Source organism: Sceloporus occidentalis, unplaced genomic scaffold (assembly GCF_023333645.1).
Source record: "Sceloporus occidentalis isolate IW3139 unplaced genomic scaffold, rSceOcc1.0.p SCAF_3, whole genome shotgun sequence".
Lineage (NCBI taxonomy): Eukaryota > Metazoa > Chordata > Lepidosauria > Squamata > Phrynosomatidae > Sceloporus > Sceloporus occidentalis.
This window is the reverse complement of record NW_028316983.1, coordinates 83585524-83606538: the sequence shown is the minus strand read 5'-3', so window position 1 is coordinate 83606538 and position 21015 is coordinate 83585524. Positions and strand designations below refer to the sequence as shown.

The 21015-nt window shown below is 42.3% G+C and overlaps 1 protein-coding gene across 11 annotated transcripts in view; it reads left to right on the top strand.

The window, feature by feature from the left end:
* The window catches only part of DAB1 (DAB adaptor protein 1), an 831182-nt gene that overhangs the window by 532694 nt on the left and 277473 nt on the right, over positions 1–21015 (top strand). The window contains exon 1 of one of the 11 annotated variants that reach the window (XM_089515254.1): positions 7751–7852. The exons of 9 other annotated variants lie outside the window; for them this stretch is intronic. The gene's annotated coding sequence lies outside the window, so the exon portion shown is untranslated. Of the gene's footprint in view, positions 1–7750; positions 7853–9953; positions 9977–21015 lie in introns of those variants that run through there. One more of the 11 variants, XM_089515256.1, reaches the window with a different exon arrangement.

The following is a 21015-nucleotide window of genomic DNA, read 5'->3' as shown; positions in this document are numbered from 1 at the left end:
CTGTGGTGCTTGTAATTCAGAAGAATTACTGGAGCAATCTGGTGGTGAATTCTGAATATCTCACCTAATAAAAAATTCGAGGATGTCATAAAATGAATCCATGAAATTAGCTATTTCAGTTAAAGTGGTATCTAACTGTGGAGTGCACGCATAATTTGGGATGTTTTTTATTGTTGTTTTGTTTTGTTTAAAAATTACATTGAAAATATCAGTGCAAGGAAACAATGTTGGTTGCCCTCTAGCCTATATTCAGTTCTAGTAAAATATTCAGATTAGTTGTCAATATTTCTGCCCAAGAATGTTAAAGCACATTGAACCTTGACTTGGGAGTGTAGGTATCTGTCATTGCCATTGTGTCATTGCACCTGAGTTCAATGGGGCTTACTCTGAGAACAAATTTTGGATCTTCTCAATATAAGATTTCAGACTCATTAGGCGTTTTAGCACATAACTGTGCCTTGAAAAATCTTTGGCCTATACTGAGTTCTAATCCAAGCAACACAATGCTGTGGTGATACTCTGGTTGTTCTTAGCATATTCTGAGGTTTCTGAGCACTGGCTGTTAGCCTGTCCCTTTAACTGATTGTATGCAGATATTTGTGGGCAAAAGCCAATCAGTTCAATTACAAGGTTCCCAGGATGGACTGCCAAAATTGGCATCCAGTGGAGGCTGAATATTTTCTACAGGCAGACCACTGCTGACAAGATCTGTGAGTGAGGGAACTGGATTCACAGAGTGGAAGAGAGAAAGCCTAAATGCAGTTTTGTCTTTGGTTAAAAGATCAAGATGAATAGGAAAAATAAGATTACTCTGGCAGCCTGGAAAGCACTGTAGCTGGCATCTTTATGGCTCCAGTAATGTCAGAAAACCCATATCACATGCAATGCAGCACCTGCCCATGATATTAGTTGTCAGAGCACCATTTATATTTGATATAGCCACATTGATAGTTGTTCCTATAACTTTGAGGTTCTGGTATTACTGGCCTGACTTGAGAAGGACACCAGTTGCAATGGTTCCCATCCTACTAGCAGTGATGGGAAAAATAACATGGGTGGTCAGAGTATGTGAAGAGCCACACATGCAAAATAAATATAAGAATATAAAAGCACAATTGAACTGAAAGAATGGTTATGAAATTGGAGGCCTGTAGAAACTGACGGTAAGAAAAGTACAAAGAGTGTGCTCTATTATCAAAAACTAATTGGGCACATTGAGATTTGATATAGCCTTTCATTATGAGAGAATTATCTGATGATTTCTCAGAAAAACTAAATGTTAATCTACATTGATTGATGAACTGAATTCATAATGATATTACCTTGTTTACTTGTCTTGCAATCCACCATTAATTTCTTCTACTAAATCTTTGCTGAGTCTGCGATTCTTGCACTTACTTTTTGAGGAGTAAATCTCTGTACTCCATGCTTTCCTGGGAATAAATGCTATTAAACTAAAAATGTCATACTTAAATAGACCTTGCAAGATTGCATGTGGAATTTTTACAAGAGTGTTCTTGTTTGACTCTGCCTGTTTGGGAGAAAGATCCATGAGCATTTAAATGTCCTCATTCAATTACCTTCATTGGAAAGTTATGAACTAAAAATATTTCGCATTAAATTGGAACAGATTGCTTATGGTAACTCTTGCATAATGAAAGGGTACAATGAAGAATTGCAATTCAAATTACATTTCAGGTCTGTTCAATTTTTTATTTTTTTTTTTTAAATAGAAAATTGCACAGTATAATTACCAGCAAGTTCATTTGCATTCACATTGAAGTCTCATGAGCTATTTTGTTCTTTTATATTTAGGTATATATGTATATATGTATATACACACACACACATACACACACACACACTGACGTGTGTGCGCATGGCAAATTCCAGTTGCCAGCACCAACCTGACTACTCTGATTGAAAGTTTTTTTAAAATATTTTTCATAAATAAGGTCTCTATTGTATATCAAAATACCTGTATGAAGCTGTAATCATCAGAGAAGACACAATTTAGGATTAAATCCTAAAGAATGGTCATAGCAAAGAGCAGTGGTGTCCCCACTCCTGGTGTCATTTGGTGTAGGGGGGACTATTGAGGGGCAGGTACCAGCAACCAAAAGGATGTGTTTGGCCTTCTTTTTCATTGTGGTGGTAGAAGTAAATCCAGGAAAAAGGCACTTGGGCCTCTCATTTGCTGCTGTGGCAAAGTCAGAAGAGGCACATGAAGACGAGGGCTCGACCAGTGTCACCCCCTTCTGGGGTATCAGTTGGCGCAGGCTTCACTCCCTGCACCTCCCTAGTGATGCCACTGGCAAAGGGGTTTATGTTTTATTTGTACAGTCCAGGACAGTGTTAGGCATACATGATGCCATTAAAATCAATCTGTTTAAAAAAGACAATGTGGTGAAATGGTTTAGTGATGGACTAGGAATGTTGTAAGAACTGGTTCAAATCCTTACCCAGTTCAAATTCCCCTGTGGGCAGTTATCTATTACTTATTGTAATACTAAAGCTGAGAAGCCGACATAAAAGGTATGCACTGCTTGGAGGAGAGGTAGGTTGGATGTGAAAAACAATAACAACAACAATAAATTGCCAAATTGTATTGGACTGTGACTCATTTGGTAATCATGTAGGTACACTCTCTCTCTCTCTCTCTCTCTCTCTCTCTCTCATTACATATAACATCTACAGTTTTTGACTGAGTGAAGTCTTGTTTCCTACAATAAAATAGAATGTAGTCTGAGTTCTGGGGTACTTTGACTGAGAAATAAGCACCAGCAGTATGGTGAATATCGTCCTAAAATTTATTTTTTGTGTGGAACATGTCACACAGAGATTATTACTGCTATGGATCATTGCTGTGTGAGAGCTAGTATGGTGTAGTGCAGGGGTAGGCAACCTTTTTGAGCTGGGGGCCGGGTTGCTGTCCCTCAGACAATTGGGGGGCCGAAGCCAAAAAATAAATAATTAAATAATTTTTTAAAAATTTAAATAAATAAATAAACCGAGACAAATGTAGGACAACATTTTCAAATGGTGGACACTTTTTTTAAAAAAAGTGGAGGACACGCAAAAAATTTTGCTGATTTTTTAAAAAATGTTAATATAAATGCATGTTTCTGAGGCATCTATAGACAATTGCCCCCCTTGCCCCTGCATGCGAGAGGCCAAAGGCCCCGGCGGCAATCGGCGGCAGGACTGGGCTGGGGCCGGTCCCAAGGCCTCGCCGGGCCGCATCCGGCCCGCGGGCCGCAGGTTGCCTACCCCTGGTGTAGTGGATTGAGCATTGGACTATGACTCTTGAGACCAGGGTTTGAATCCTGGCTCTGCGATGGAAACCTGCTGGGTGACTTTGGTCAAGCCACACACCTTCACCCCCAGGAAACACCATGATAGGTTCATCATAAGTGGGAAATGACTTGAAAGCACACACCACCAACACCAGCAACAAAGTCCCCTTGAGCACTGAATGTGGGAAGGTGAGGTGTACTTTTTAAGGACCAGATATAAAACAGTTTGATAACTGTATAACCACAAGGTCTTATATTGCTACAAAGGACAGAAAACCTGCTTACTAGAACAACTGCTGCTATTTCACCTCCACCACAGTTCATAAATATGCTTATTTCTTCTGAAATGCCACGCTGTATTTATACCTAGGTATACTGAAAGACAGTTTCATTTTAGAATATGCCTTTGAATTTTTAATACATATCTGGGGAATTCGCTTTTGTTGTTGTGTGCCTTCAAGTTGCTTACAACATATGGCAACCATAAGATGACCCATCCGGGGGGGGGGGGGGGCTCTTATCATCCCCCCCCCCCCCCCGAGGGCATTTCTCATTGCTTCCTCAGAGGTTGGGAGAGTATGACTTCCCCAAGGTTATTCATCAGGTTTCCATGCCCCACTGAGTATTTGAATTCTAGAATCCTAGACCAATGCTCAAACCCCTAGACCAGATTGGATGTGAATTATTTGATGCTTTTCTAAATTCATAGTAACTTTGTCTAATCTTATCATGCTCTCAAAGAAGCTTCATTCACATGTTATATAAGTGGGAAGGGTCCACTGAGGTCCTTCTTCTGCTCCACAAGATGAATGACTGCCACAAACCCTCTCCCTGATGATCCCATATTAGACATCTGTGATTCAACATACAAAGAACCTAAGAAGTCTTCTGTTGGAGATGCAGCCTAATGTGTGGATGTTGGAGATGGGGGAAGTAATGCAGTCATTTTGTCCCTTTCTCTTCAAGTGCTGAACATGTAAAGCCAGCTAAAATGTCCATGTGTTTCATTATTCCTCTGCTTTCATATGTAGTGTAGCAGGGATCAATACAGGGATTGGTTCATAGGTTGCAGGCAGTTTTAGGGATCAGATGCTTGTCTGTTGTTAGAGTTATTTTTGTTATTAAGATGATGTTCTAGTTTTGTTTTTGTTAACTTCCCTCAAGTCAACCTTGATGCATGGCTATCTTGTGGATGAAACATCTCCATGACCCGCTGCCCTCCACTGCTTGCTTAGATCCTGCAGATTCAGACCTGTTATCTTCCTGAGTTTATTCATCTAGTGTGTGGCCTTCCTCTCTTTCCTCTGCCCTGTACCTTTCCTAGTACTGTATTATTGTTTATTTTAATGAGTCATGCCTTCTCATGATGTGGCCAAGGTATAACAGTCTCAATTTGGTCGTCTTGGCTTCCAGAGAGTGTTGCAGCTTGATCTGTTCAAGGAGACTGATAAACAGATCCTGTATGAAAATGACATATGCAAAGAATCACTTTATGTGTTATATTTTTCCTACACAAAGAACAATTTCACTCAGAAGTAATGTGCAGATTATCTGGAAATTATCAAGCTTGGTCGTTATCATATTTTTGCTGTGTGTGAAAATGCACTGAAAAAAGTCAGCCAGTTTTGTTGCATTTAAAAGTGAAATAAATGAATGCAAATCCTTCCTTTGAATTACCTTTCTGGTAGGAAAACAGTCTATGAAGTATCCTTTCAGCCGAGATTTTTTTGTGTAACTCTGTGGGATTAAGGATTAGGTTCTCCTGATTGTGAACCACCTTTTCAGTTTTTTAAAAAACAGATCAGTGAAACAGGCTCTCCCACAATTTCTCAAATATGCTTTCTTTAGTTTTAATGCATGGGTCTCTCAGGAAGCTGTGTGAATGCCTCTATTTTGTAAGGGACAGAGAGGGTGCTATTTGTAGAGAAGCTGCTATCATAGAATAGGTTTAATGGGTCGTGAATTTTGTGTTGAAAAGATAGCATCTCTATGACTTCTGATCTGCTCGCAGTAGACCTATTGCCTTAGCAGCAAGTGCATTAGACTACATATGCTCAGCTCATTGACTCTGAAGGTAGCAGCCCTAAATGCCTCATTAAATTTTCATGGGTGACTGAGAGAAGCCATGCTAAAGAAGAAGAAGAAAACTAAAATAAAAGCCCTCATTAGGTTATTTGTTATTATGACGATATTTTCTAGGGAAATAAAAAACAATCGCAAACAACATGCACATGGACAACTGCCACAACCGTTTACTTTCCAAGAAACTATTTTCAGTAAGGGTTGGGTTTGTTTCCCCCAATTCCACTCCTTAACCATCCTTAAAATGATTTATTAATGAAAGAATGGCTGAGATGCTATTAGGGAACATGTAAAAGATGCAGGGCTATGAAATGGAGGTGTAAAAAAGAAAGCACCATCACAGCATTGTGTATTGCAGTCCAAAGGGTGCGCAAGATGTGGCTCCAATGGATTTCTCAAGAGAAAGGGAGCTCTTGTTAGATTTACATGTCTTAAGATGATACAGACCTAAAGAGAGAGAAAGAGAGTTGTGTGCGTGTGTGTATTAAATAATTCAATTCCATAATTGTAATTATGGATTTCAAACACTCCTCTGGTTTTCCACCCTGTAGCACAGGATACCTCTAAGTATATATAATGCCTCTGCTCATTTTGCTCGAACGCCATCGCTGCATGAAATTTAATCAAATTGGGAAATTAAAATGATTTTTCTCAGTGCCAGGGCTCTTCCTCCCACCAGGGGCAAAAAAGCAAGAGGAGCAGAAATGTTTTTCTTCAGGAGGGGAGGCCTGAGAGCTATTTCCGATGGGGGCCCTTCCAAAGCACGAACCTTATTGCCTCCCAGGCTAACATCGGCCTCATTCACACTACATAATAAACCGGTTTATTTTCAAGCACAGTTTGCCGGGGGCAGGCGCAGTGCTAAACCCATTTAAACTGAGTCTTCCATATCCGCAGCATTCCCTGCATCTTTTTAAATGAATTGTTTCAGCCCAAGTGTGGATGCGCTGTCAATTGGATTCGGTTCCCTGTGGCGCAGTCACCTCTGTGACGCAATTCCATTTTGAGCTGATCCTATTGACAAATGTGAATGCGACGTGGAGCGAATTGGGCAGATTGAGTTGCGGTTTTAGTGGGAACATCTATTTGGCACTAAAGCCTCATTCCCACTTACAGATAAATCAGTGTATGATCCGAATTGATGGACTGATTTGACTTTGGATCATGGTTTACGTTATACTTGCCCCATCGCATTTTCTGTCATTTTCTGGCATCAAAATAACCCCCTTGTGGTTCCCATTCATGAATGCACTGATTCAAAATGATTCAGTTCCAGTCGGCCAAAGCGCAAATTTGAATAGATTCTGATCACACTTGTGCAAAATCAATTTATCAAAAAAGAAGCGGGGGAAAAAATCAGCATCAAAAAGATGTGGGTTAAATGGGTCTGGAGCATGCCCCCCCCCCTTTCTAGGAATTGGTACAGTGATTTGGATTAAGTGGGAACCAGGGTCGTTTGAACCAATTCAAAATGATTTGTGATCCGGTTTAAAAGGTAGAGGGATTAAAGTTGAAATTGCTTCATTGCTTCGGCTCAAAAATTATTATGTATTGTGAATTAAGCCATTCACACGGTATAAATAACCCCGGTTTGGCACCACGCTTAACAACTGTGGCTCAAGACTCTGGAATTCTGGGGGTTGTAGTTTGTTGTGGCACCAGAGGTGCACCCCCAGAATTCCAGAGCCTTGAGCCACAGTTGTTAAGCGTGGTGCCAAACCGGGGTTATTTACCCAGTGTGGATGCACTCTCAGACCCCTCTTTGCCCTCTCCATACAGGGAAAGGGGCTCCACACTCCCAGAGAAGGCGCCCAAAAAGTGACACAAAGCTCAGCTGTCCCTTTCTTTCCTCACAAAAGCTGGTGGTGTGGGCTAGAAATGGAGGGAAGCGGCTGGAAGGAAAACAGAGGAGGGTGGGCTAGGCGGCATGCCTCTGTTGTGTGTATTGTTGTTGTGTGTTATTGCGTGCCTTCAAGTCCTTGTCGACTCCTGGTCACCCTTGTGGCAATGTTTCCTCTGAGGAGGATTCCCCTGTAATTGGGTTTGCCCTGTTTTATATTTAATATCGTATTATTTTAGCTGGAGGAGGGGAACTTAGTCCTTCCTTAGACACACTCTGGCTGTGGGAAAAGAAGAACAGGCGCTAAGTCCCTCAGAGGAAGAGGAGGAGGAGGAGGAGGAGGAGGAGGGGTCTCTTGCCCAAGCGGCCACAAGAAGCGCTCCTTCTTCTCCTTCTCCGGCTCCTCTCCCTCCCTCCGCGCACAGCCTTCCTCCTCTTCTCTGGGGCTGGCCTGGGCTTCTGCTTCTCCTCCTCCTCCTCGGTCCCTCCATCCTCCTCGGGGGGGCGGGGGTCCTCCTGAGCGGCGGCGGGAAGGGGGCGGATGCAGCCAGGGCAAAGGAGGCGGCTGGAAGGGATGATGGAGGCTCGGCCGGGCGCCCCGAGGGCTGGAGGCGGGAGGGCTTTGCCGGGCGAGGTGAGTGGCTCTCCTGGGGATGGGGCCCGGGAGGACGGAATGGAGGACGCCCCAAGGAGGACGCCGAGCAAAGGAAAGCCTTCCTTCCTGTTTCTGTCTCGTTCCTCTTTTCTGTCGGGTGCCTTCCAGCCCTTGCCGACTCCTGGCGCAACGGCGACCCTCTCTCCTGGGTTTCTTGTTTCTCTCGGCGGGAAGGTTTGCCTGCCGCCCTGGCTTCCCCTGAGGCTGAGAGAGTGTGACCTGCTCGAGGTCACCCGGGGGTTTCCTTGGCTGAGCTGAGGACCCAACCCTGCCTCCGTCTCCGCCTTTGGTTGGGTGCCTTCTTCAAGTCCTTCGCGGTTCATGGCGGTGGGGAACCTCTACTTTTTATTTCTGGTTTCTTTGTCGCCGTGGCCTCCCCTGAGGCTGAGAGAGTGTCACCCGCCTCAGGGGGCTTTCCCTGCTGGCTGAGTCTCCTTGTCTCCTGGGTGCCTTCAAGGAGACTCTAAGGCGGGGGCGGCGGACCGACGTTGTGAGTCGTTGTGTTTACTTTTCCCCTCGGGGCAAGGTTTGTCCCCCTTTTGCTGTTGGTCTTGTTCCTCCTCCTTTCCTCTGAGGCCGAGAGGCTGTGAGTGGACGGCGGTCGTGGCCGAGATGGGACTCGAACCCCGCTCTGTCTGTCCATGCTCACAATGGGGGAGCTGTTGGAAGTCCTTCTGGACGGAGGAAGGGGAGAAAATGGAGGACGCGTCCTGGAAAAGGAGGACCCGGGTCACCCGAGAGGCGAGGATCGCCTGGCAACACTGGGAGGGGGGCAAGGGGCAAGCCTTCCCTCCCAGCCTTCGCCTCAGCCGGGCTTTGGCCGCCCCTCCCTCCCTCCCTCCTGGGCCTCAGAGCACTAGGTGAGGGTTAGGGCTGGAAGCAGGCAAAGGGGGTGAACCTCTGGCCTCCTTGGTGTTGTTCTGCGCCTCCCATTTCTGACTTATGGCCACCCTCTCCTGGGTTTTCCTTGGCAAGTTTCTTGAGGAGGGTTGGCCATTGCCAGCCTCCGAAGCTGAGAGAGTGTGACTTGCCCGGGGTCCTCCGGCGGGTGTTTATGCTGGAGCCGGAGAAGCTGTTCTCTCTGGACAGATCTTGCCAAATGCCAAGGAAACTCCCGGAGAGGCTCCTAGCCTGAGGGTCGCCATCAGTCGGGGACGACTTCAAGCCGCACAAGAACAATGCCTTTCAGTGCCTTCCGCCACAGACGCGTCCCCCTCCCCTCCCCCTCCTCCTCCTTGTTGTTGTTGTTGTTGTTTGTTGTGTGCCTTCAAGTCCTTTGGCGACTTTAAAGGCAAACCTATCAGGGGGATTTCTTGAAGAGATCCATGTTATACTCCCCATCATAACATCTTTACTAAGGACTGAAACAACATGCAAAGCACATGACTAACACCTCGAATTGTTCTTTCTTTCTTTCTTTCTCCTGTTTGCTTTGTAATATTTTGCTGGATGAAGAAGCCCAGGGAGCTTCGAAAGCTCGCAACAAGTCTATTGTGCATTTTGGTTGGCCAATAAAGGAACTACTCGCCCGAATTCTCTGTGATTGGAAGGGCTATAAATAAATAATTTATTATTGTTATTATGATTATTATTATACCATGGTTTTTGTTTGGATTTGTTCAAAGAGGGTTTGACTTATGGCAAGCTGAGGCTAACTTGTCAAGGGGGGGGGGGCTTTCGTGGCCAGAGTTCTTCAGAATGGGCTTTGCCTTTGTTTTCCTCTGAGGCTGAGAGGGTGTGACTTGCCCAAGATCATCCTGAGTTTCCATGGTTGAGCAGGGATTCGAACCCAGATCTCCAGGGTCACAGTCCAGTGCTCAAAGTGCTCCACCACACTGGCTCTCCCTCTCCTATATACTCCCCTTTTAAAAAAGTGGGTGGCACCTCTCCCCCTGTAGACCCTTTGAGGGGTAAGCTGGCTCTGGAGGGCACCCACCTCTCCATCCACAAAACAGGTGTGTTGGGAGAAGGCAGGGATTGGCAAAAGGGGGGAAGAGGGAGCTGATGGGGGCAGGTTTCCCTCTCTGCCTTCTTCCTGGGCTGCTGTCTCCCTCCCTCTGGAGAGAGGCACAATGGGAAGGAGGCATCCCTGTAATTGCTCTGGTGAGGAGAAATGCTTCAAGCCCCTCATTATTATTTCCCCACTTCATTACAAGGGAAAAGACTCTCCAGGCACTGAGAGCTCTGTTCATCCCATGCTCTTCTTCAGCTTGTCTGTGTTGCCAATGCTCCCCCTGCATCAGTATGGAGGAGTGTGAGCCTTTTAAAAACAGGGGAAGCTTTCCTCTGGGTTTACGACTTGTCTTCATGATAAGACAGAGTTGTGTCTTTTGTGAGGCAGATTTCCATTTTACCGCACTTTCTCTGAAAACTCTTTAAAGGCGCAGGAGAGAGGAGGAAACAAAATATGGGATTGTGTGATTATTATTAATATTAATATTGTGTGGGGGGGGGAAGAATTCAGGGTTTCTGCTGGAATGCCATTGGAAGCAGAGTTTGTTGTGAGGCTGCGTAATCGTCCTCATCATTCTGTTATGAACAGTACATAATGTCACGTTGTTGTGACAGCCTACAAAAATATGCCACTTTTTCTTCTGTGTTTACTGTTCTGCACAGTTATGTTGCAGACGCTTTGGTCGTCCCCCCCAGGGCTGTTCATAAGGTAATTGCACATCAGACAGTCAAGCAATTTTTCTCATTTCAATAGCACCCCACACTGAAGAAGGAATTTGAAGTCCAAGTCAGAAAAAGCAAGAAAGCTGTTATTATTTTTGGCAACTGTGTTCAGCTTTGATTTGAGCCTCAATTGATACATACTTTGAGATGATCTTGGTTTGCAATCTGTCGCCTTTAAGGGGGGGAAAAATCTCCTGAACATCATCATGCTGCTCTCTACTGTCCATTTAAAAAAGGTGTATTATTGCCTGAGCTCTTGTTTTGAAAAGCACTGCTCATCTGTGGGTTTGTTCTTATTATTTTAATGATACATTAGGATCTCAGCTCTCCCTCCACATGAATAAGCAATAGAACATACAAAAAGTGTACTGTATGTTAAGATCACCATGTTGCAAATCAGAGAAAGGGCTCGAGCCCTTTAAGAAACAAATTTCATAGTCATTTTATCAGAGCATGGGAAAGTTACCTTTTTGGTCACACTGTCTGGAGGTGGGGAGTGGGAGCAGTTCCTAAAATGTCTTTTTTAAGCTTTGAATTTTATAGATATGAGTTGTGTCTCCCCTGCTACAAAACTAATGGTTGAGTGACTTTGGGAAAGCTGCTGTGGAAATGGAGGAACATGGCTTGTCTATATCAATACATCCAGCTGTCCAGAAACATTTATTAACCTGCACATACACAAATATCACCCATTACCATGACAGGAGTTTTCATCTGTACAGGCTACTGTACACTGCTGTATCAGTGAAGGGCTTCAGGAGAGAAAATTGTAACATGCTCCTTTAGGGGCTCAGAAATGTCAGGTGGGCCAAAGAGCTCCTACCAGATTCTTAACTGGTGTGTCAATAGGGTGCATAAAACTTCCTCATTGGAATATTTTCATTGGCTGTTTCTGGGCACAATTCAAAATGCTAGTTATGGCCTCTGAAGCTCTATATAGCTTAGGTCCATGCACCCTGAGGACTCTGTCTCCACATGTGAGCCTACCCATGTTCTAAGATTTTCTTGGGAGGCCTTTTTCTCTGTCTCAGCATCCTCACAGGTACATCAGAGAAAGGCCTTCTCTGTGGCTGCTCTCAGGATCTGTAATTCCCATCTCAGAGAGGCTAGACTGGGACCTAATTTGCTATCCTTCAACAGGCCAATGAAAAGCTTTTTCTTTTGGTTGGCTTATGATGTCTGACAGGAAAAGGGACCTTAAGAATGGCTGTATTGTCGATATCCCAAAGGGCATGTCATTTAATTCTCTTAATAGTTTAATTTTATTTTAACTTTTTTATGATGTGTCCTTTTAGCTATATCTGTTTTAACGTTTGTAAATGTCCTAGAATTCCAGATCTGTGGAAAAGGCAAAATATAAATTAACAACAGCAACAACTAGTCTGTTGGGTCTTTTTCAACCTGTGTGTAAAAAATAACTTACCATATCTGTGACTGCAGAACATTTTTTTTGGAAGTTGTAAACCTTATCTGCATTGCAGTTTGGCAGCTCAGAACCAAAGTACAAAGATTCATATTATGTTCATTCACATTTGATGACGCTGTTATCTTTATCATAACCACATATGATTTGACTGCAGACAACATAGATACATGTGAAGTTGAAGGTTTTCATGGCCGGCATCCGTAGTTTTGGGTGGGTTTTTCGGGCTATGTGGCCATGTTCTAGAAGAGAACCCACCAAAAACTATAACATTGATATACACTATAACAATATGGGGGGAGTTGATAGTTGTGGCTAAGGGAGTGTGGACATTTTGGGCTGGTGAGTTTTTAGAGGCGTGGAGGTGAAATCCATTATTAGTTATGGCAGTCTCACAAATGTCTTCTAGCTGGTATTGCTAAAATGCCTTTTGGAATAAAACTGATGGTACAAAGAGATTGCTTAAGGCAGGAATGGGCCATTGAAGTAGGTTGAGGACCCACTGTTATGGTCTGTGGACTACAGTTTCCCAATGTGACATTACTGGAAACTGTGGCATATCATACCAGACTATTTTAGCTGTGTGAGCCAGGGAGCGGAGTAAGCAGGGAATGCATGGTTGCACAGGATGTTGTAGGTCTCATAAACTGTTGTTTTTAATATTTATATTGTGACAGCAGATCTAGGTCATTGAACTCAAGTGAGTAAGTGAACCAAAATAAGTGTCTTTAAAATCTGGATGGTTACTCTGTGATATGGTCTCTGGAGGCATTTGGTAACTCAAGTTTAGGGAATGCCTTATAACAGCTCATGTAGTGTAGTGGTTTGAGTGTTGAACTAGGATTCTGGGAGGTCAGAGTTCTAATCTCCGCTCAGCCAGGTAAGCTCACTAGGTGACCTTGCAAAAATCATAGTCTGTCAGCCTTCGGTCCAAAACACACTGCAGAAACAATTCAGTTTGAGACCTCTTTAACTGCCCTGGCTCAGTACTAGGGCATCCTGGGAGATGTAGTTTATTGTGGCATCAGACAAGGTTAAATGCCTTACAAAACTACAGTTCCCAGAATTCCCTAGCATTGAACCAGAGCAGTTAAAGTGATCTTCAACTGGATTATTTCTACAGTGTGTTTTGGACTTTAAAGGTAAGCAAGCTCAGAAGAAATCTGACCAAGAAAACCCTGCCATAGTACACTGGTAAGCGGTATAGATATGTACTTGCTGTTGCTATAGGGATCTTAAGGTCACCATAAGTAGGAAATGACATGAAGGCACACAACAACCCTTACAAAATGTCACACATGGTACAATTATCTCATATAGAGCACCATGGCTCTTATGCTGCATATTCAGCACTTGTGGAATGTTACTATTTCGGACTATAGTTCCCAGATTCTGGGGGATTTAGAGCCTATACACACTGGTGTTATATGCCGGTGTGGAAGCAGTGGGGGTGCATGGCATATGCATGCTGGCCGGCCCCATGCCCCCCCCCCCGGCATCACACTGTGCGCCCCATTGCACAGCGGGGCATCATGGCGCTCCATTGGCACAGTGTTTAAACAGATTGCACCAAAGGAGCACTGAAATGCCACAGCAGCTGCTAGGGCACCCTTTTTGCAGGTTCTTTTTTGTGCCATGGAAAAGCCAGATCAGGGCGGCAGCGTGTAGTTGCTGCAGCCCTGATCTGACAAGGAAGAGGGCAGTATGGAGCCGCCCCTTAGGGCAGTCTGTTGAGCCCCTTAGTCCCAAAAAATTAAACTTCTCCAAGTACTGCAAATACCCATATTTTGCTATATCTTCCCCTTATGGGCCAAATAAGCACTGGTCCAATTACTCGGAAGTAGCTGCAACAACTGAGATGTAGAAATACTCACATTTTTTTCAGCTAGATAAATTTTGCTTAATTTTGCATTTTGAGCATATGGTTCATTCTTAATGCTTACCTGTTTGATACCTTTTTGTGATTCTCAATCATTATCCTTATAATTGATGGGCTCCCCTTCCTCCACCTATAAAGTAAAACTAGAACTAAGGATTTGGGGACAAATGAATGTTTTTCAAGAAATAATCCAAATCCCAGTGCTAGGGGAATGATGCACAAATATTGTGTGGCCTCTGTTACAAGGAAAATCTCTTTTCTACATTTTCTTGCAGAAACTAGAAGTCATAGGTGAAGAGATAAAAAAAAAACCTTCTGCCCTGTATCTTAGGGTATATCCACGCTACAAAATTACAGTACACTACAGTATCTAGCTTTGTCTATCAGAGAGCTCTGGTGCCTCACTAAACTACAAATCCTAGGATTCTATAGGATAGGGTCATGGCAATTAAAATGTTGTCAAACTTCTTCAATTCAGCAGTGTGGATGCACTTTCAAGCTGTTAGATGTGTGTGAAACTAGGGTGTACCATTAGTTTTACACTTATTGGCCTGTTACAGACTGCCAAAATAAAGCTGCTTCGGGTCTCTTTGTAGGTATGCTATTTAAATGATGCATGGGTCCTAAGAGTCCGGAGGTTGTGCCAAAGCCACACTCCATTCCTAAGCACTGGAATGCAGCTTTGGTGCAGCTTCTGGATTCTTAGGGTGCATGCATCATTTAAACAGCATACCTACAAAGAGACCCGAAGCAGCTTCATTTTGGCAGTCTGTAACAGGCCATTGTGTTGGAACTAAAAGTGGAGAAGTAATCAAATGAGGGCAAAGCTTTTTTGTTTTGTTTTGTTTTGAAAGGGCACCCTTCAACCTATGTGTCTGATGATCAGATAGGAGAAAGATCTAACCTGTGTTGGGATGGAAATTGTGTCTGATAGTTTGAGATACTTCTTAAGAGGGGTCTTTTAATTGTTCTTGAGCTTAAAACACAATCACTTTGATATTCTTAAGAAGCAATAAGGAGCAGGCTTGTTGTTTTTGCAGAGAGCTTTAAGCCAAGTGCATGCATTTGCACTGAAACAATCTCTCATTTTACCTTTTGAAACTGTAATGTATGAAAGGGAATGGTAGATCATGTTGTGGAAGCAGGACACTGTATCTGGAGTTCAGTAAGGCTTAGCACAGGGCCAGGTACAGGAGGGAAGAGGGCTTGTGGAGTAAATTAAAAGATCTATTCCAAATGCCAGGGTTGTAGTCCAGGGTTTTTCTAGAGCCAAAATAGACATTCAGCTCAGCAAAACCTTAGCAAAGCAGATAGTGTTATTTGTTCATTAAAACAAAGAGGCAAATGAAAAAGATGGGAAACTAGAACAGAAAATCTCAGTGGAGATCCACTGTTGAGGACTGAAGTGAAGCTTCACAACGGACTGTAAATATAATTATTTTTAAAAGAAAGAAAGAAGGAAACCATTCTTAATAAATTCTTCCCATTGAAAGCCATTTCAAAACTACTTCCTTCCCAATGTATATAACAGAGTTACATATTTACTGGGAATGAAGACTGAATATAAAAGTGATGATAGCCACTTTGTAGATATTTGAACCTCTTCCAAAACGGAGTAGGTCTTGGGTGAAGTGGATGTAGTGATTTGAGTGTTGGACTATGACTCTGGAGATGAGGGTTCGATTTCTGTTTGGCCGGGAAACCCACTGTGTGATCTTGAGCAAGTTGCACACTCCCAGCTTCCAGAGAAGGCAATGGGAAACCTCCACTGAACAAATCTTGCCAATAAAATCCCTTGATAGTGTCACTTTAGGGTCACCATTAAGTCAGAAACAATTTGAAGGCACATAACACATACACAGCATTTTTTCACAGCTTCTAGTAAATTAATACACTTCTAAAACTCCAAGTTTTCTATAAAAATGACAGCTGGGGTAGTGAGTACAGGGTCTGTGTTTGTAGTTTTGGGAGTGTAACTTTTAACCAGGAAAGTTATTCTATCATGGTGCTTTGTGTTTGTGGAGGAGGAATACTGACGTCAGATATCAGAAATTGTTCTAATATTTTCTGTACTGTTTCACAGGTCAACTACTAGATGTAGAAGATGGAAAGGATGTTTTGCTATGTTTGTGTCATTTTCCCATTCCAAAGTATATCATTACTTATAATACAGTGCCTTGCATTGTACTTCTTATCTATGGTTATTGCTTCATATTTGTGTCTGCTTGATTGGGTCTTCGTTGTTAGTTGAGTCATATCCTTTCAGACTCCTTCTCCACAATTCAATACTACATTTTTGTAGCACTTTGTGTCTCTCGGTTATAGAGTGCTACATGTGTGACTTTGTTTCTCTGTTCATTGCTGAGCATTGTGTGTGATCTTGCTGGAAATTGTACATCCTTACATGAGTTTTAGTGCTGTTTTGCCCATGAAGACACAAGACACAATCAGTCCCTCCTTGCAGGAAACTTTAAAACAAGATTTGCGGTACATTTAATCCAACTCTTCCAAAAAGTAACAATGGCTAGGGCCATTTGTTGATTTTCTTACAGTCAGTGGATATATGTGAATATAATTGCTGATGACAAGTGTGTGTAGGAAGTGGTGAATTTGCATCCTCTCTATTGGGCTCATCTATCATTTCTGTGTATTGATTGCAACTTCTGCACAAGAACTTAAGTGTATAGACACCAAACCCCTGAACTCATATTAAAATCATTTGTTCAGAGGATACTGGGCATGCCTTTTAGCTATGTACTCTTACTGACACTTAACTGCATAAAGCCATAGTGAAATCTGCAAAATCTGGTTTGGGTTATCAAAGTTTTAAGGGAGAGAAGAAACACAGTTTAACAGCCCATCTAGGAATAAAGTTCATAAATTGGGTGGGATATTTGTCATTTCCTAAATCTATTAGTAAAATGAGGCAAACATATTCTTCTCCACAAAATAGTTTCTGAACTAAATATTTATTTTGATGTGGACTATTTTTATTGCTATAATTTATTTTGCCAGTCTCCTAAATTCTGATGATGTGTCTACAGTATTTAATCACCTTCATTGTTTTCAGCCATTCAGACAGAATAAAAATTAGTTATTGTTGATGAAGCTCATCTCACAAGCTGTTGCACAGTATGTTTCTATTGCTGTGTACAGAATTGTGGAAGCTGCAGAGAATATGTAAAATAATCCTTTTTGTAAAAAATAACACCAGCAACAATCTCCTTCTTGCCCCTTATTTATGTAAGGAAAAATAATAAGAGAGGAGGTTATTGGTAAGCTTTTGAAAAAACCAACATCAACAGAACACCCCAATCTTTTTTCTTTGTTGTTGCTGTGTGCCTTCATGTCATTTCCAGTTTATGACAACATTAATGTGACCTTATCATGGTGTTTTTAAAGGCTGAGAGTGTGTGACTTGCTCAAGATCACACAGTGAGTTTCCATGGCTGAGAGGGGGATTCAAGCCCTGGTCTCCCATCATAGTCCAGATTATATTTGTTTATAATTCTTATACACCCAATATTTTTTTCTAAATCCATCAACTTTGTTCTTTATGAAACAGTTAACTTTGGTCCAAAAAACACTGCAGCAATAATCCAGTTTGAGACTGCTTTAACTGCCCTGGCTTAGTGTTAGGGAATCCTGGGAATTGTCATTTCATGTGAAACTAGAGCTCTCAGACACAAAAGGCTAAATGTTGCAGGAAATTACAGTTCCCAGATTTCCCTAGCAGTGAGCCAGGGCAGTTAACACTGTCTCAAACTGGATGATTTCTGCAGTGTGTTTCGGACTTGGGATATAAACTTTGCATTTTTATATCATCACAAGTGTCCTTACAATATCAAAGAATGGAATTTGGTGGCTTATATTTTGCTGGGTTTATGTGATGCTTTATGATCATTTCAGAACACTAAAGGAGGAGGACTACGGCTTTCATGTTTCTCAGTGGGGTCTATCTAGACTCCTTCTGTGTGTGCACATGCCAGTAGCTTCATCTTATGATGATTGGAATTGATTTTTTTATCTGAGCTGGTGAAAGATCCAGTGGGTGCCCCTTGACCTCTAGCCCCATAAGATGAAGTGATACAAAAAGTGGAGATTATAATCTAGAGATAGCAGCTATCAGATATCAAGACACAACATGAGGCAGCAAGTGTACTTTGTTGAGACAGTAAGTGTGCTTGACTGTTTTTTTTACAAGGCACAGCCATTAGCAGATAGAATTGAGGAAAGAGGAGGAGGCAGCCAGCCTAGATGAAGGCTACATGCTCTTTCCTTGCTGCTGTAATATTACTGAAGAGCAATGATTTCTTTATTCTGTGTTACAACATGGAAAACAGAAGGGTTGGTATGTGAGAAATTCAGATTAATATTTTGCTTCTTCTTATAGCTCAGACTTTAAAAAAGTTATAAGTGTGAGCATTGTACATCTCAGCCACACCAACTTGTTCCAAACAATCCCAGAGAATTAGGCTTTTCATGCCTTTGGATGTCTTCTGAGTCTCAGATTTGGTTGCTCTCTGCTGCATAAAATGGGACGGCTACCAAGAATGTTTACCTATGCATCTGTTTAGGAAGGATCAAATCAGGGGAATTAAATTTGCCCAAATTTACAGGAGGAGTGTCCTAACAACGCACACAGCAGGATCGTGTCTCTATGTGTATACCAGAGGTCATCTAGTCCAACCCCAAAAAACAGAGACTCCAATGTCAATGAGTTGCAATTAAAATATAAACATTTGTTAAGGACACACACAAAAAAAGGGATCACACACGCACACACACATTCAATGCTAAAGCAAGGGAGGGAAAGAGGTTGGGAGTAAAGGAGAAAGGATAGAGGCACTGTTCAAATAATTACCTTAGGAGTCTTCTCCAAGCGACAGATGTGAGGAATGTTGGAAGGTGGACACAGCCACAGGGAATGGAAAGCAAGCGACGACCGCAGTGGCTAGGAGCTAAGTTCCAGCAGGCTAAGCTAACAAGAGGCCCGAAAGAGACAGTGGGCTTTGGCTTGCCCAAGTGATTTCAGCAGGGCGCAGTGCCCAAGAGAGCTCAAGTCTAGAGCAGTTGCTCGACAGAGTTTGAGGTTTGGAACTTTGTAGCTCACAAGCCCGAGGAGGACTGGGATCTGGGTCTTATTTATACTGCGAAACATGTCTGCAGGCTATAGCTATCTGCGGAACAAAGGTCTTGATGGCTTATCTTTGTCTAAGTCTAAAGCTAAACAATAGATACACAAAAAAGGTCTGCCACTTCTTTGGGAGAGGACCACTATCTAGATGGCTGAGTACTTAATGCCATCAATAGGTGAGACAAATTTCTTTTGTCCTCATTCTCTCAGGTTGCCGGCGAAACTGGAATGGCAACTCCCAGAACTGGTTCCTGAAAGGTTTAAATCTACCTTTTTCTATAGCCATGGCTTGCAAGGCTGCCTGACCATGCAGTCAGCTCACTTTTGGGATAATGGTGGCTGTGATGGGGTCAGTCAGGGGTCATGATTTTTGATCGCTTGGCACCCAAAATTTATATAAATCCAAGCTCGATAACACATCCTACTTTCCAGATTTGATATACTGGAGTTAGAAGGGGGAACTTTGAATTTAGTAGACTATAACAGTGAGTATGATCTCTATGAGGTATGGGCATTGTAAACAGTTATGAAATTTACAGCTTGTAAGCAAGGCTTTGAATTATTTAATTTCTGCATGTAACACATGCTGGGGCAATAGGGTAGTACTGCAGGGAAATACTGTATGAAAAGTCTGGATTCTGTATGTTAAGAGCATTCAAAATTAGAAAGCTGGCAGTTAATGAGTCCATAATTTACCTGTGTTATACTGATGGAAATTAACCTGTTATTATTGATAGTAAGGAAAGAAATGATAAATCCAAATAATTTAGCTTTGCTGTTTTCTTAAGATTCTGGATCACTGTTGCATGTAGTTCAGTCTATTGTGCTTTGACTGGCAGTGGCTCACCAGTTTCCTCTGGATTTAAGGCAAAGTCATCCTTTGTTTGATTAGGGGAGAGAATCAAGGTGGAAAGTAATAATAATCACTTGTGTATTGAAGAAAGTATGGAATTGATTGTGTTTATGTACAAAGCTCTGATGAAGTTCTGTCTTCCTGACAGAAGATTGTAAACTGTGTAAGGTTATTTAAACTCTAATACTTTTCACATGCACAAATGTTGCCTAACTGCTATTGATTTTTCAGTGTTACTATATGCTGGGTATGAAGAAACCTTTTATTGCTATGGCCTTCCCAGCATGCCTTTCAGTCTGGTTTTTAAAAAATATTTTCAGTTGTGCAGCCACAGCAATTGATTAAGTAAGCCATTTCTAATGTCACATTTGGTCCATTAATGCTTTTGCATAGATACTGTCCTGTTTGTCTAATGTAGAGTTTACAGGGGCATTGCTGGCAAAGGATGTTGTGAGTGATGTTACTGGTCTGTGTAATATTGCTCCCAGAGTATATGTGGAGACAGATACAGCAGGGTCTTGTCCTTAAATTACCATCCATGCAATTCAGTTACTAACACTTCCCCACCCGCTATCTGGAAACAGTATGCCTGACATGGATTTGAACTATATCTCCTGATTGCCCTTTTATCAAGACCTTGGAGTGAATCCAGCATTATGTACAAGCTAAATTATACACTGACTCTAGTTGATCTGTATTATTCATTCACTCATTTGTTTCTTCGTTCAGTAATTTACAACGAAAATGTTATTCAAATTGGTAAATAGTAGTAATACTCAAAGAAAAGAAGTAAAATGGAGTAATGAAAACAGATTTTAAAAAATCAGCAAAAAGGTAAAACAAAACCCAGTGAGTTCAGTAGCAATCTAATTTAAATGTTCCTCTTAGCAGGGATTTCTGTAGCCTAAGAGTAGCCACTGGGAATACCATTTCTTGTGTTCCCCCATGTGTCTTTTATTTATATCATTGAAAGAAACAGTTTATATTTGGAGGCTTGAAATAAGCAATTTCATTTCACAAGCTGGGTTCTCTTTGCCTCCCCACCACTAACTGTGTTGTTTTCATGGAGAATGAAGGAAGGGTGTGGAGGATCTTAACACCTGTACAGGCTTGTATGCGAGAATACTATTTGTCAGTAGCACAATCCTAGTCTGTATAGCAGATACAAACCATT